Here is a 13013-nt window from a genome sequence, read left to right as displayed (position 1 = left end):
GGGGAAAAGGTGAACTTCTTTTTATCCTGTATGGAGAATACGAGTACGAGAAAACGTCGAGGGAAAGATTTTTCTTTTCTCTCTTGTACTGCGGTAGCATCAATCGCCTCAGGCGTCGCAATTTCGAATAGTACGGCTGCTTCAGACACATCCCTAAAGCAGGGCGGGGGCGGAGAAATTGCATTGCCGGTGGTACGTTGCAAGGCTATGTTTCTGTCCGCTGCTATAGCAAGAGACTTATTATTGTCTTTTTTTTTCTTCATTGTAAACGTTCCTGCGCTCCAAAAAGCAGGCGAAAGAAGGCAAGAAAATTATTGCTATGAGACTGAGTAAGAGACGCCAGCAACGCTGATAGCTCGCTGCCCCATAAACACGAGTGAAAGTGGCGCCGTCTTCCTTTCCCAGCTGCCGCATCGCACACAATTCGATCTGCGAGGGCCCCCCCCTTATACATCCCGGCTCGTCGAGCACCTGCTTTCCGGCAGAGTGGCACGCGCCGAAATTCGATGAGCGCAAATTCAATACAAATCCTGACGTGCTCCCTTGCCAGCCTTCCTTCGTGACCCATTTCTTTCTCCGCCTTCCTGGGCCTTCATCGACGTGTCCACGGCTGCAGTTTGAGGGTGGCGTCAATTGAACGGTGTGTGACGGACGGCGCGAGAAACGCGCAGTTCCTTCTTTACATGCAAGATAGTCACGACGTAGGTGCGCGAAGTTGTATTACATTGTTTTAAAATGTAGTTATGAAACACACAAATGTTTTCACGGCGTTGTCGTCGGTATAACGCACACAGGCCTTTCTGACCCTGTTGGCCCGTCTCGACGATCGGCCGCTCTCGGTACACATGACCGTCACGCCTAAATGTATGTCAGAATGCACTGTTGAAATTGCTGCGTTCGAGTAAACTGTTGGAGTGACGGCAACACCTGCAGAACTAACCTGCGTATTATTCAGAGTATCATGCACGAGACCTTAGGATATGCATTAGACGACCGCGAAACGCGTCGTCGGTTGGAACTATTCTCATCGCTCAAGACTGCAGAATCACTATGCATATTACCAACGAGGCAATGCGCGCATACGTCGTGCACTTCTCCCGGACCCGTTCCCTCCATGTCACCGTTCTTCCTGCTGGAAGTCCCAGCACAGCGTTCAGTGCAGCCTTTGCGTACTGCACTTCACTCTCGGTAAGGTTCGCTCCCGTGACCGAGCCGTTAGTTCCCACGTGATGTTTGAGCTGTCCTCTATACACGCCGTAACTCCGGCATTTCGGAAAAAAAAGTGTGACCGTTACCACCGTCGGCACTAAAACAACTTAGCTCGCTCCCCTTGCTTCGCATCCACTGCATTATTTCAATTATGTGCATTATATCTAGTGGCGCTCCGGTTGTGGAGGAATGACGCTGCGATTCAAGACCTTTCGTGTCAAGAAAATCTGCGCCCACAGAACCCGCGGTTCAGCGCGATGCACTTTAGTTAATTGATTCAGAGAGTCGTGGTGAACGTGCCGTGTTCTGAAACTCAACGATGGCATTCCAGAGTGTGCAGATGGTGGTTCTCCGTAACGGATCCCTCGACCAGTTGACGCACACGAATCTAAAACTTCACCCTGTGGACGAAAGGTCGCGAATTTTCTGTTCAGCGGTTACACGGCCACAGTGAGATCGCCGCCTGCCTCAGGGTCCACGTGTTTACCAGCGAGTCTCCATTACTTTGTCAAGCAGTCCCTTACGACATCTACCCCGGACCTCAACCATCATGTTTAATACCATCATCCATCATAACCATCATCATACAATACATTAGAAACGACCCCTTGGTGTTTATTTCTCCGCTTCCAACGGCACAATTCGTTCCAGCAGAAAAAGAAGTGTTCCGAGTCGCTCCGACAGTTGTTCGGAGCGGCTCCGAGATTTGACTGGGACGTGGTAAAATGACGCTGGCAACTTCAGTCTTTAGTGCTCATGCCTGCTCTGTGGTTTTGCCGTGGCAGAGTGCCCGCGAATGTTATCCGTCAGAACGTTTTTAGGGCGGTCTAGTACACTCTGTACCAATATTGTGACTACCCGGCTGGGACGTCCAGCTGTGGGCTTCGACGCAAAGCAACTTTTTTATCTGGCTGCTGACACCTTTCGTACGTGAGTGACCAGTCAACAATATGTCAGCTGATGCAACAATTTGGATCGTGCCTGTCATGCTTCCTTTTAAAAAGGGACGGAGAGGTTGAATACTCGTAACTCACCATGTCTTCTTGTTTTCTTTGCAGCCGGGCGAGTAGTTAAAAAAAATCTTCAGTGCAAGGGCGTGGCAACACGGGCTGGATGCTTCCGCCGCTCTTTTACGAACTGTAGTTTTGCTGAAGAGTTCTTTTTTTTTTTTGAGCGAGATGCCTACTGAGATCCAAACTGCACAAAACAATCGTCTTGCTTCCGTTCCCTCAGATCGTCAAAATAAACTTAAAGAAAAGTGGGAAATGTTCGTTTCAAAAGCCGGCCACGTATCACTGAGCCGGGCTGAGAACTCGACGATGGTAATGGTGAGTAATGTCAGCCTGCAGACGACCTAGCTTTGCAGAAGTAGCACGATGACACCAACGATTTCTTCACCACGACGCCGCGGGAGGCTTTGGAGATATCTGTTTCCCCGCTGCGAAGTGTGCACAACAGAACGTGTTTGAGTGTCTCGTGCGACTTCGTGATTTCTGTCTTTTTTCCAGGCGAGCACGCTCATGTTTGCAGAGGCCGGCTGCTTCCGCAAGAGTCGTCTTCTTCGCATCTTGGAGAATAAATGCGATGCAAGGGCAGCAGAAGCCGAGACATCATCGCTAATGACTTCCTCCAGGAACCCGAGAGGAAGGTTTCCGTCCTTTCGAGAACTTGCGCCCGCAGAGCTTCCGTGGTAACCTGGAACGGACAAACAAACGAACATTGCATTGATCAATATTCCCCAACAATACGAAGTACCAACAAGCCCAAGCTGCTATTCAATACGAAGTATATCAGACAATGAAGCCAGAGTGAAGCATTAGTGACATTTATTGCATAGTTTTCATTAGAAGTGTAGAAATACTAGGACAATAGGGTAACAAAGTGAAAAATAAGGATAACTTGTCGCAGGTGCGGACCAAATCCGCAACTTCCGCGCATTACATTTGCGCTGCATTATCAATTGAGCTACCACGTAAACCGCACTTCCGCCCTGTTTCTTGGGTGATTGTGTACTTGATAGCCGCTTTAACCAAACGGAGCTACAAATGTGCTGCAATACATGAGCATAACAAGGCGATAATGAAGCTCCGTGTGTTTTGCAAGCGGAAACAAAAAAAAAACTATTTATACTTTTCGACCTAACAAAGGCCCGATAAGACCCTTATAATTAATTCCGCAGGCTTTCTTCCTTCCTTCCTTTCTTTCTTACTTTCTTTCTTTCTTACATTCTTTCTTTAATAAATGAGTGTCACTAAAGTCTTGGTTACCTTACTTTTTAGTTTTCGTTATTTTTTGTTTTTGGATTAGCATATCAAATTTTTTTTTTACCTAACGTTTCGGCCGCACTCATGCAGAATAGCATGATAGGCGTTTCGCTACGATAACATAACCAGCTCCCATTAAAGCACTGCTCTCTTCTCATCGTCCGCACCTTTTTTTTACCAAATTTTATTACCAATTTTTTTTTTGTATATACGAGGCGCATACTTTTGAAAAGGCCGTGCGGCATTGCACTGCAGATCCGCTAACAAAACCTGCTGCCAAAGCTCGAAAAAAAAAGCATAAAATATCACTGTTGTAAAGCCAAGAACAGGCAGTGCACTTTATATCTTCAATAACCACATGCAGGAGAATAATGCGAAAAATAAAGAACCCCTCCTTCCTTTGTTGTTAGACTAATCCAGCTTTTGCTCTGAGAAGCCTCCACAATGTATTCACTGCGGAGAACATCGTAGGCCTTCCACTAAACACTTTCCCGCCTTCCAACCAAAGAGCAAAGCTGTCCCGGCTGAACTCAACTGCGGCGCGTGGTAAGTCCTACTAAATCTTACAGCAGGGAGCGACGTTGAGCCAACGAATTTCAGCAAAAAAAAAAAAGAGGTTCTTTACACCAGCACACGAAATGCAAATTTACTATATACCACATAAATTAACTTCCTGCCACATTCTTTGTCACGTGTAACGACTCATGTATACTAAATGATTGCCGGAGGAACCAGGAGAGAGAAGATGCACATAAGTTTAGGTGCAAGAATTTGAACCAAAAAAAAAAAAAGGACCACAGTTTTTTCCTGAGAAACCAGAGCAAAAAAAACAACAAAACAAGAACATTCGAGAGTTATGAAGTTGCACAGGTGGCGACAGCTTGGCGCGGACCAGCACATGAGGGGCGCGAACAGTTTAACGTGCCCTGACAGGAAGTTTCGGTGCATATTAAACTAAACTTTGGCCTTTTTATTGTCTTCGCAACACAAAAGAGAGCGCCAATGAAAGAAGCTAGGCCGGTCTTTTGAAGAGAAACTCCCCGCTTTGTCGACAGATTTTACCCGCACGACCCGGAAAGGTCTTGTCCCATTAGCCTTCCTTTCAAGCCAAGCCAACCGTAGGCAAGGTCTACAAAAAAAAAAAAAAGAAAAGAAACTGTCTCTGCGGCACCAGCTTTAAGCCGTGGGACAAGTAGAGGATAGCAAGTGAGACATCTTGCTTTATCTTTTCAAACACAGCACCTTTCTGCCACTAATGTCCTGTTATATAGAGTTTTAGCCTTCTTGCGTGTTTGTGTGTTTTGCCGCAGCCAGTGATTAAACTTCCTGAAAAGAGCACCCTATACAGACAGCCTCGCCATTAAGTGCACGTGTTGTCGCTAGGGCGACCAAGAGGTGCATGTTGCGGACAGACTTTCCACACCTAATATACGCATATAGAGTTGGCCGAAAAAAGAGGCGTTGTGTCTAAACTACGCGAATTCGTGGGTCACTTCGAAGCCACGGGAGAGTGGTAGCCCACTTCGTGTCCGCGAAAGCGGCACTCTTTGGCGGGCCAATTTTCGGAGCTGATTGGGCGGGCAAACGCGTTCAGTTGCGCTGCTCTCCCCACGGCGACCGCCATTAGCTCGGCTGACAGGTGTGATAAATGCGTGCTTTAAGATTTCTCTTTATTTAAAGATGCTGCCGCTCTCAGTGCGAAATATCGCAGGAATGGATGGGAAGAAAATTGTACGTACAAATTTTGTCTAAAAAATGTTTTCGTAAAATACGACAATCGCTGAGAATTGCCGGAGCGATGTATGCTCTGCATGAACAGTTATTACGCATACAGTCGTCAGTAATATGATAGCAAACATCGAAATTGCTCAAACGCCTGTGAGGGCTAAACATGCAAGTCCCTCATAAAAATTTTCGAGGAGAACAAATGTTTGACAAAAAAAAAAGTTATTGTCACGTGTCGAGTACCAAGATTCAAACTCACGAATTATGAAATAAATTTGCTATTCCATTTCATATTGCTCACGAGTGTAGCAACTTTTGTGCTGCAATAGGGTTTACTCAAGTTGAATGTGAGCTGACAGTGACTTCAGAATAAAGACAGGAACAGCGCACCACAGGACGAGCGAGCAAAGAGCAAAGGACGGAGCGCTGTCAGCGCTCTGTCCTATGCTTTTTACTTGCTCGTTATGTGTTGCACTGTTCCTGTTTTTATTCTGAAGATGAATCAACGAGCCCCTTTGAAACACACTGCTGACAGTGACTGCACGTCAATTTTATTTCCAATTTCACTCCTGCTCTTAAAAATTATGGGGTTTTACGTGCCAAAACCACTTTCTGATTACGAGGCACGCCGTAGTGGAGGACTCCGGAAATTTCGACCACCTGGGGTTCTTTAACGTGCACCTAAATCTAAGTACACGGGTGTTTTCGCATTTCGCCCCCATCGAAATGCGGCCGCCGTGGCCGGGATTCGATCCCACGACCTTGTGCTCAGCAGCCTAACACCATAGCCACTGAGCAACCACGGCGGGTACTCCTGCGCTTACAAAGTGTGATTAACTTCTCTGTATATTGTGCTCGTTATGTACAACGTGCTCACTTGAAGTTTTCTGCGAGATGAATGCTTCAACGTAATCCCGCTTTTAGTGGCAGTTTATTTCGTTATTCTTTGCGTGCTTCTTTGAGTTTGCCCAACATTGATAAGTGCGCTGTTCGAATTAGTTAGAACGAGTGACTGAAATCACGCCTGATGCCATTCTCTTCGACACCCATGTGAAAATAACAAAAGTTGTGAATAACGGAGCCCACCTGGCATATCTATATACTGACAATGTAGCTGGTACAAACATGATCAATTTAAGTATAAGAGAACTGACATTTGGCAAAGTTGGCTAAGCTTCATCTGATGTACTGGGCAAGAGCACACCGACGGGAACGAAGACCACAGGACAGGCGCTCACTGGCAAGTGATAAGTTTATGAACGAGAACACATATTTTTACACACGATCACGTCACATGACCCCCCCCCCCCCCTCCAAGAATGTGATACAGCAACAAGCGTGGTATTGCAATCGGTAGTGTGCTCATACGGCTTAGACGTCAACACTTTACACGCCATGATTCTGCCTTATCTCTATCAGTGTTTTCAGGAAAATTTATTTCACTCTGCGATAATGACACTGTAGGGTGACCGATGCACAAATCTGTTGCGTTCCAAATGCGGAATGTTTCTATTGTTTCCGTCACGAGCTGGTTAGTATGACGGCTAATGATAGTACATTGCTCAGAACATGGTTCGCGGCCACAGAGTGAATTGGATTTCCTTCAAAACAATGACAGAGATTAGGCAGAACCATCCATCCATTCATTCATCCATTCATCAATTTTCTTCGCCGACCCAGTGGCCCAAATTGTCCAGTATAGCTCGGGCCACTGTCATATGCTTGTGGTCGTGGTGCCATCGGGTTCGTTCCATTGCCGGTATTTCAGCTTTGTCATCCAACTCATCAAGCCGTCGCCGTTCCGCCATCCTCGTTCGACACTCGTCATGCATTCGTTGTTACACCGTCGGTGTGATACCTCCACGGCCATTCCACCGTCGTCACACCGGTCTTGTGATCCGAATCTCGTGGTGCCGTTGTCGTCACGCCGTTTACGCCGAACCAGTTTTCCATGTTGTCTTAGGCTTATAGGTATGTGCTCGCGATCGTGATTACATCGTGTTCATTACATCCTCGTCATTGCAGCTTCGTCATCCGACTCTCGTCATGCCGTCATCGTCATATCAACATCGTCCACCAGTCACTATGCATTCGTTGTTTTACCATCGTCATATTTATTCCATCATTATCTCTCCACCTTCATCATTACGATTCTCGTCAAGTCATCGTCTCGGCGTCATCGAATTACATCGTCGCCATAGGGTCATCGTCGCAGAGTCGTCTTCCCGCTATCGTCGTAATACCATCGTCGTCATTCCAGTGTCTTCGTAAGACTCTCAGGCCGTCCTCGTCATTAAACTATGGGGCATTACGTGCGAAATGCACTTTCCCATTATGAGGCACGTCGTGGTGGAGGACTCCGGAAATTTCGACCACTTGGCGTTCTCTAACGTGCACTTAAATCTAAGTACACGGCTGTTTTCGCATTTCGCCCCCATCGAAATGCGGCCGCCTTGGCCGGGATTCGATCCCGCGACCTCGTGCTCAGCAGCCTAACACCATAGCCATAGATCAACCACGGTGGGTATCGTTGTCATTGCATCGTCGCCCTACATTGGTCGTCGTGCATTCGTTGTGATACCGCTGTCGTGATGCAGTCGGGGTCGTTCTATTGTCATCATTCCAGTTTCGTCATCTGGCTGTGACGCTTTCATCGTCATACATTCTTCGTGGTACAGACGTCGCCACGTCATTGTCACCATGCACTTGTAGTCTTCCCATTGTAATCTCATCGTCATTTTCAAGCTTTCGTTATACAACCGTCATCTATTAAGCATCGTAATTTCGTTGTCATCATGCCGTCATCGTCATAGCGCCTTTGTGGTTCCGTCGATGTCTTTCTTTGTCGTCATCCCATCGTCATCACTATGCCGTCGTCAAGAAGTCGTCATCATGCCATCATGCTCATGGCCGACCTTGGCAAGTGAGTGTCATAGCAAGTGGGCCGATGCCGTAGACAGTGTGTGTCGATCACATGTAGCCGAACCACGGTAATCTCAGAATGATCGCTACAGATATGGCTACGTTACTTGAATGCTAATCACTTTACCGTCAACAGTCATTGTGACGTGGGTTCTGCCGGAATTTTTTTCGTTCACCATCAAACAAAAAAGAAACGAGTGATGATGCTTACAAACAAAACTACTCTAATATCCGCTTGTTTAAACTGACAGAGAATGCAAGACACCGTTATTGAACTATCTGCAAGGTCAGCTTGTTTGTGTAGAGCTCCTTGCCTGGAAATGGGCTGAAGCAGGTTTGATCCCTCCCTGCAGGAACAGTTACCTTACAGGCTTTCTTTTATTGTACCCCGTGTGTGTTCTTTATGCTGTCTCCTTTTCATAGAATATTGTCACGTGGTCGTGACGTCAAAGAACACAGTAGCAATACTGTGGAACACAAAACTAACTTTTATTGGGCGAACCTGTGCCCACAAAAGAGGCTACACTTATAGCACAACGATAGCGGCGAACACGGTCGGCGATCGTCGAAAGTCTGATCAGCGGGTCAAGCGCGTCGGCTTTTATACAGAATCGTCGAATGTTCCAGACTAATCGTTAGGACCCGCGTGCCTTCCACAAAGTTCTACAGCATTCGCGTTAGGCGAATAAATCAGATAACGCAAGGTTGGGCGACAACAGACTGCGGATAGAAGCACCGATAACTTTCCAGAAACTTCGGATACATGCAAGCGCGTCCCGCGCTGTGCGATAAGATTTGTTAGGCGGCGAAACGTGGTCGCCCGATAAAGATAAGTACACGTGTCAATATCCCCCTCTTAAAAAGCATCGTCCCGATGCTACAAATGTAAGAGAGCGAAACACAAAAGGACACTTATTAAACATAAGTAACCAAACAACGAAAAGAAATCAAGTCCAAAGGGCAGTTACGCGAAGTCCCAAAGTTCGTCAACGCTGGTGGTACGGCTTGAGTCGCACAACGTGGACAATTTCAGGTCGTGAGCGGCGCCGCTGTGACAGCGAAATGCCGTCTGGCACGACCTCATAGTCCAGTGCGCCAATACGTCGGATGATCTTGTACGGTCCGAAATAGCGACGCAAGAGCTTCTCGCTCAGTGCTCGTCGGCGTATAGGGGTCCAAACCCAAACACGGTCACCGGGCTGGTACTCGACAAAGCGTCGTCGGAGGTTGTAGTGTCGGCTGTCGGTCCTCTGCTGGTTCTTGATCCGCAGGCGGGCGAGCTGTCGGGCTTCTTCGGCGCGCTGGAGATAGCTAGCGACGTCAAGATTTTCCTCGTCAGTGACGTGCGGCAGCATGGCGTCGAGCGTCGTCGTCGGATTCCTGCCGTAAACCAGCTTAAACGGCGTGATCTGTGTTGTTTCTTGCACCGCCGTGTTGTAAGCGAATGTTACGTACGGCAGGACTGCATCCCAGGTCTTGTGTTCGACGTCGACGTACATTGCTAGCATGTCGCCGAGGGTCTTGTTCAGGCGTTCCGTGAGACCATTCGTCTGCGGGTGGTAGGCAGTTGTCCTCCTGTGGCTTGTCTGGCTGTATTGCAGAATGGCTTGGGTGAGCTCTGCTGTAAAAGCCGTTCCTCTGTCGGTGATGAGGACTTCTGGGGCACCATGTCGCAGCAGGATGTGCTCGACGAAAAATTTCGCCACTTCGGCTGCGCTGCCTTTTGGTAGAGCTTTAGTTTCAGCGAAGCGGGTGAGGTAGTCCGTCGCCACGACGATCCACTTATTCCCGGATGTTGACGTCGGAAACGGCCCCAACAAATCCATCCCAATCTGCTGGAATGCTCGACGAGGAGGTTCGATCGGCTGTAGTAACCCTGCTGGCCTTGTCGGTGGCGTCTTGCGCCGCTGACAGTCTCGGCATGTCTTGACGTAACGGGCGACGTCGGCGGTCAGACGCGGCCAGTAATACCTTTCCTGTATCCTCGACAGCGTCCGGGAGAATCCAAGGTGCCCAGCGGTTGGATCGTCGTGTAGGGCGTGCAGTACTTCTGGACGCAGCGCTGACGGTACAACAAGAAGGTAGCTGGCGCGGACTGGTGAGAAGTTCTTCTTCACGAGCAGGTTGTTTTGTAGCGTGAACGAAGACAACCCGCGCTTAAATGCCCTAGGGACAACGTCGGTGTTCCCTTCCAAGTACTCGATGAGGCCTTTTAGCTCCGGGTCTGCTCGCTGCTGTTTAGTGAAGCCTTCCACGCTTATTATTCCAAGGAAGGCGTCGTCGTCCTCGTCGTCTTGCGGCGGGGGATCGATGGGGGCGCGTGATAAGCAGTCGGCGTCAGAGTGTTTTCTTCCGGACTTGTATATTACGGTGACGTCATATTCTTGCAATCTGAGGCTCCACCGCGCCAGCCGTCCTGAAGGGTCCTTTAAGTTAGCTAGCCAACACAACGCGTGATGGTCACTGACGACTTTGAATGGCCTGCCATAGAGGTAAGGGCGGAATTTTGCTGTAGCCCAAATGATGGCGAGGCATTCCTTTTCAGTCGTAGAATATTTGCCTTCCGCTTTTGACAGCGACCGGCTAGCATAAGATATCACCCGTTCAAGTCCGTCTTTCCTCTGGACTAGGACGGCACCGAGGCCTAGGCTACTGGCGTCAGTGTGGATTTCAGTATCGGCGTCCTCGTCGAAGTGTGCAAGTACCGGCGGCGACTGCATGCGTCGTTTGAGTTCTTGAAATGCGTCGGCCTGCGGCGTTTCCCACTTGAACTCGACATCACATTTCGTTAGATGTGTTAGCGGCTCCGCGATGCGTGAAAAGTCCTTGACAAAGCGCCTATAGTAGGCACACATGCCAAGGAATCTGCGCACTGCCTTCTTGTCGATTGGCTGCGGGAACTTTGCGATGGCAGCTGTCTTCTGCGGGTCGGGGCGTACTCCAGATTTGCTGATCACGTGGCCTAGGAATAGAAGCTCATCGTAAGCGAAGCGACACGTTTCCGGCTTCAGAGTGAGCTCTGATGACTTGATGGCCTCTAATACTGTCGCAAGCCGCTTAAGGTGATCGTCAAAATTTCCCGCGAAGACGACGACGTCATCCAAGTAAACAAGACAGGTCTGCCACTTCAATCCTGCTAAAACCGTGTCCATCACGCGCTGGAACGTTGCAGGCGCCGAGCACAGTCCAAATGGCATAACCTTGAATTCATAGAGGCCGTCTGGCGTGATGAAGGCGGTCTTTTCGCGATCCCTTTCGTCGACTTCTATTTGCCAGCAGCCAGACTTGAGGTCCATCGATGAGAAGTATTTAGCATTGCAGAGCCGATCCAATGCGTCGTCTATCCGTGGGAGGGGGTATACGTCTTTCTTCGTGATTTTGTTCAGTCGACGATAATCGACGCAGAAACGTAGGGTTCCGTCCTTTTTCTTCACTAAAACAACTGGAGACGCCCACGGGCTTTTCGACGGCTGGATGATGTCGTCGCGCAGCATTTCGTCGACTTGTTGTCTTATAGCTTCGCGTTCTCGCGTCGAAACTCGGTAAGGGCTCTGGCGTAGTGGTCGAGCGCACTCTTCGGTTATTATGCGATGCTTTGCGACTGGTGTTTGTCGAATCCTCGATGACGTCGAAAAGCAGTCTTTGTATCGTCGAAACAGACTTCTGAGCTGTTGCTGCTTAATCACGGGGAGACTTGGATTTATGTCGAAGTCTGGCTCGGGAACTACGGTCGTCGGGGTAGATGCAACAGAATCCGAGAGGACAAAGGCATCGCTGGTTTCCTGAATTTCCTCGATGTATGCGATCGTCGTGCCCTTGTTGATGTGCTTGAACTCCTGGCTGAAGTTTGTCAGCAACACTTTCGTGTTTCCTCCGTGCAGTCGAGCGATCCCTCTTGCGACGCAAATTTCACGGTCGAGCAGTAAACGTTTGTCGCCTTCGATGACGCCTTCTACGTCAGCGGGTGTTTCGGTGCCGACCAAAATAACAATGCTGGAGCGAGGCGGGATGCTCACTTGATCTTCGAGCACACTCAAGGCGTGGTGACTATGACAGCTCTCCGGCGGTATCGCTTGATCTTCCGACAGCGTTATTGACTTCGACTTCAGGTCGATGATTGCGCCGTGTTGGTTCAGGAAGTCCATGCCGAGAATGACGTCTCGTGAACACTGTTGCAGGATAACGAAGGTGGCAGGGTAAGTCCGGTCATGAATGGTAATTCTTGCCGTGCAGATACTACTCGGCGTGATTAGGTGTCCTCCAGCGGTCCGAATTAACGGGCCTTCCCATGCAGTCTTAACTTTCTTCAGTTGGGCTGCGATGCGTCCACTCATGACAGAGTAATCGGCTCCTGTGTCTACTAAGGCGGTGACTGCGTGGCCGTCGAGAAGCACGTCGAGGTCGGTGGTTCTTTGTCTTGCGTTGCAGTTAGGCCTCGGCGTCGGATCACGGCTGCGTCGCGTTGACCTGTGGTTGGTACGTGGCGTCGTCAGGTGGTCTTTCGTCAGCGTGTTCTTTCCTGCCAGACTTCGTCGGGACGGTGGTGTGTCGTCGTTGTTATGTCGTCGAGATAGGCTTTTCGGCGTCTTCGTCGGCGGCGGAGGATCTTCGTCAGTTCGACGAACAGCAACCGCACCTCCATCGGTTGCTGCTTTTAGTTTTCCGGATATGGGCTGACGGACCGGCCCCGGGCTGGGCCAGTGTATGGTCGGCGCTGTGGCGACAGGTAGCGGCCTGGTGACGGCGAACGGGACGGTCGTCGAGGGCTCCACTGAGTAGCGGCGAGGTAGTCGGCGATATCACGAGGGCGTTCACCTTCCCTCGGGCGCTGTGCGTTGACGGCGAAGCCTCGCAATCCCAGCTCGCGGTATGGGCATCGGCGGTAAACATGGC

At 49.3% G+C, this 13013-nt stretch overlaps 1 protein-coding gene across 4 annotated transcripts in view; it reads right to left on the bottom strand.

Annotated features, from left to right (window-relative positions):
- The window catches only part of LOC126534278 (muscarinic acetylcholine receptor DM1-like), a 402808-nt gene that overhangs the window by 81672 nt on the left and 308123 nt on the right, over positions 1 to 13013 (bottom strand). For all 4 annotated transcript variants that reach the window (XR_008613263.2, XM_055072780.2, XM_055072782.2 and 1 more), the window contains one exon: positions 2244 to 2904. The gene's annotated coding sequence lies outside the window, so the exon portion shown is untranslated. The remainder of the gene's footprint in view (positions 1 to 2243; positions 2905 to 13013) is intronic.

The sequence above is a fragment of the Dermacentor andersoni genome, chromosome 7 (assembly GCF_023375885.2).
Source record: "Dermacentor andersoni chromosome 7, qqDerAnde1_hic_scaffold, whole genome shotgun sequence".
NCBI classification, from domain to species: domain Eukaryota; kingdom Metazoa; phylum Arthropoda; class Arachnida; order Ixodida; family Ixodidae; genus Dermacentor; species Dermacentor andersoni.
This window is presented reverse-complemented; position numbering and strand designations above follow the sequence as displayed.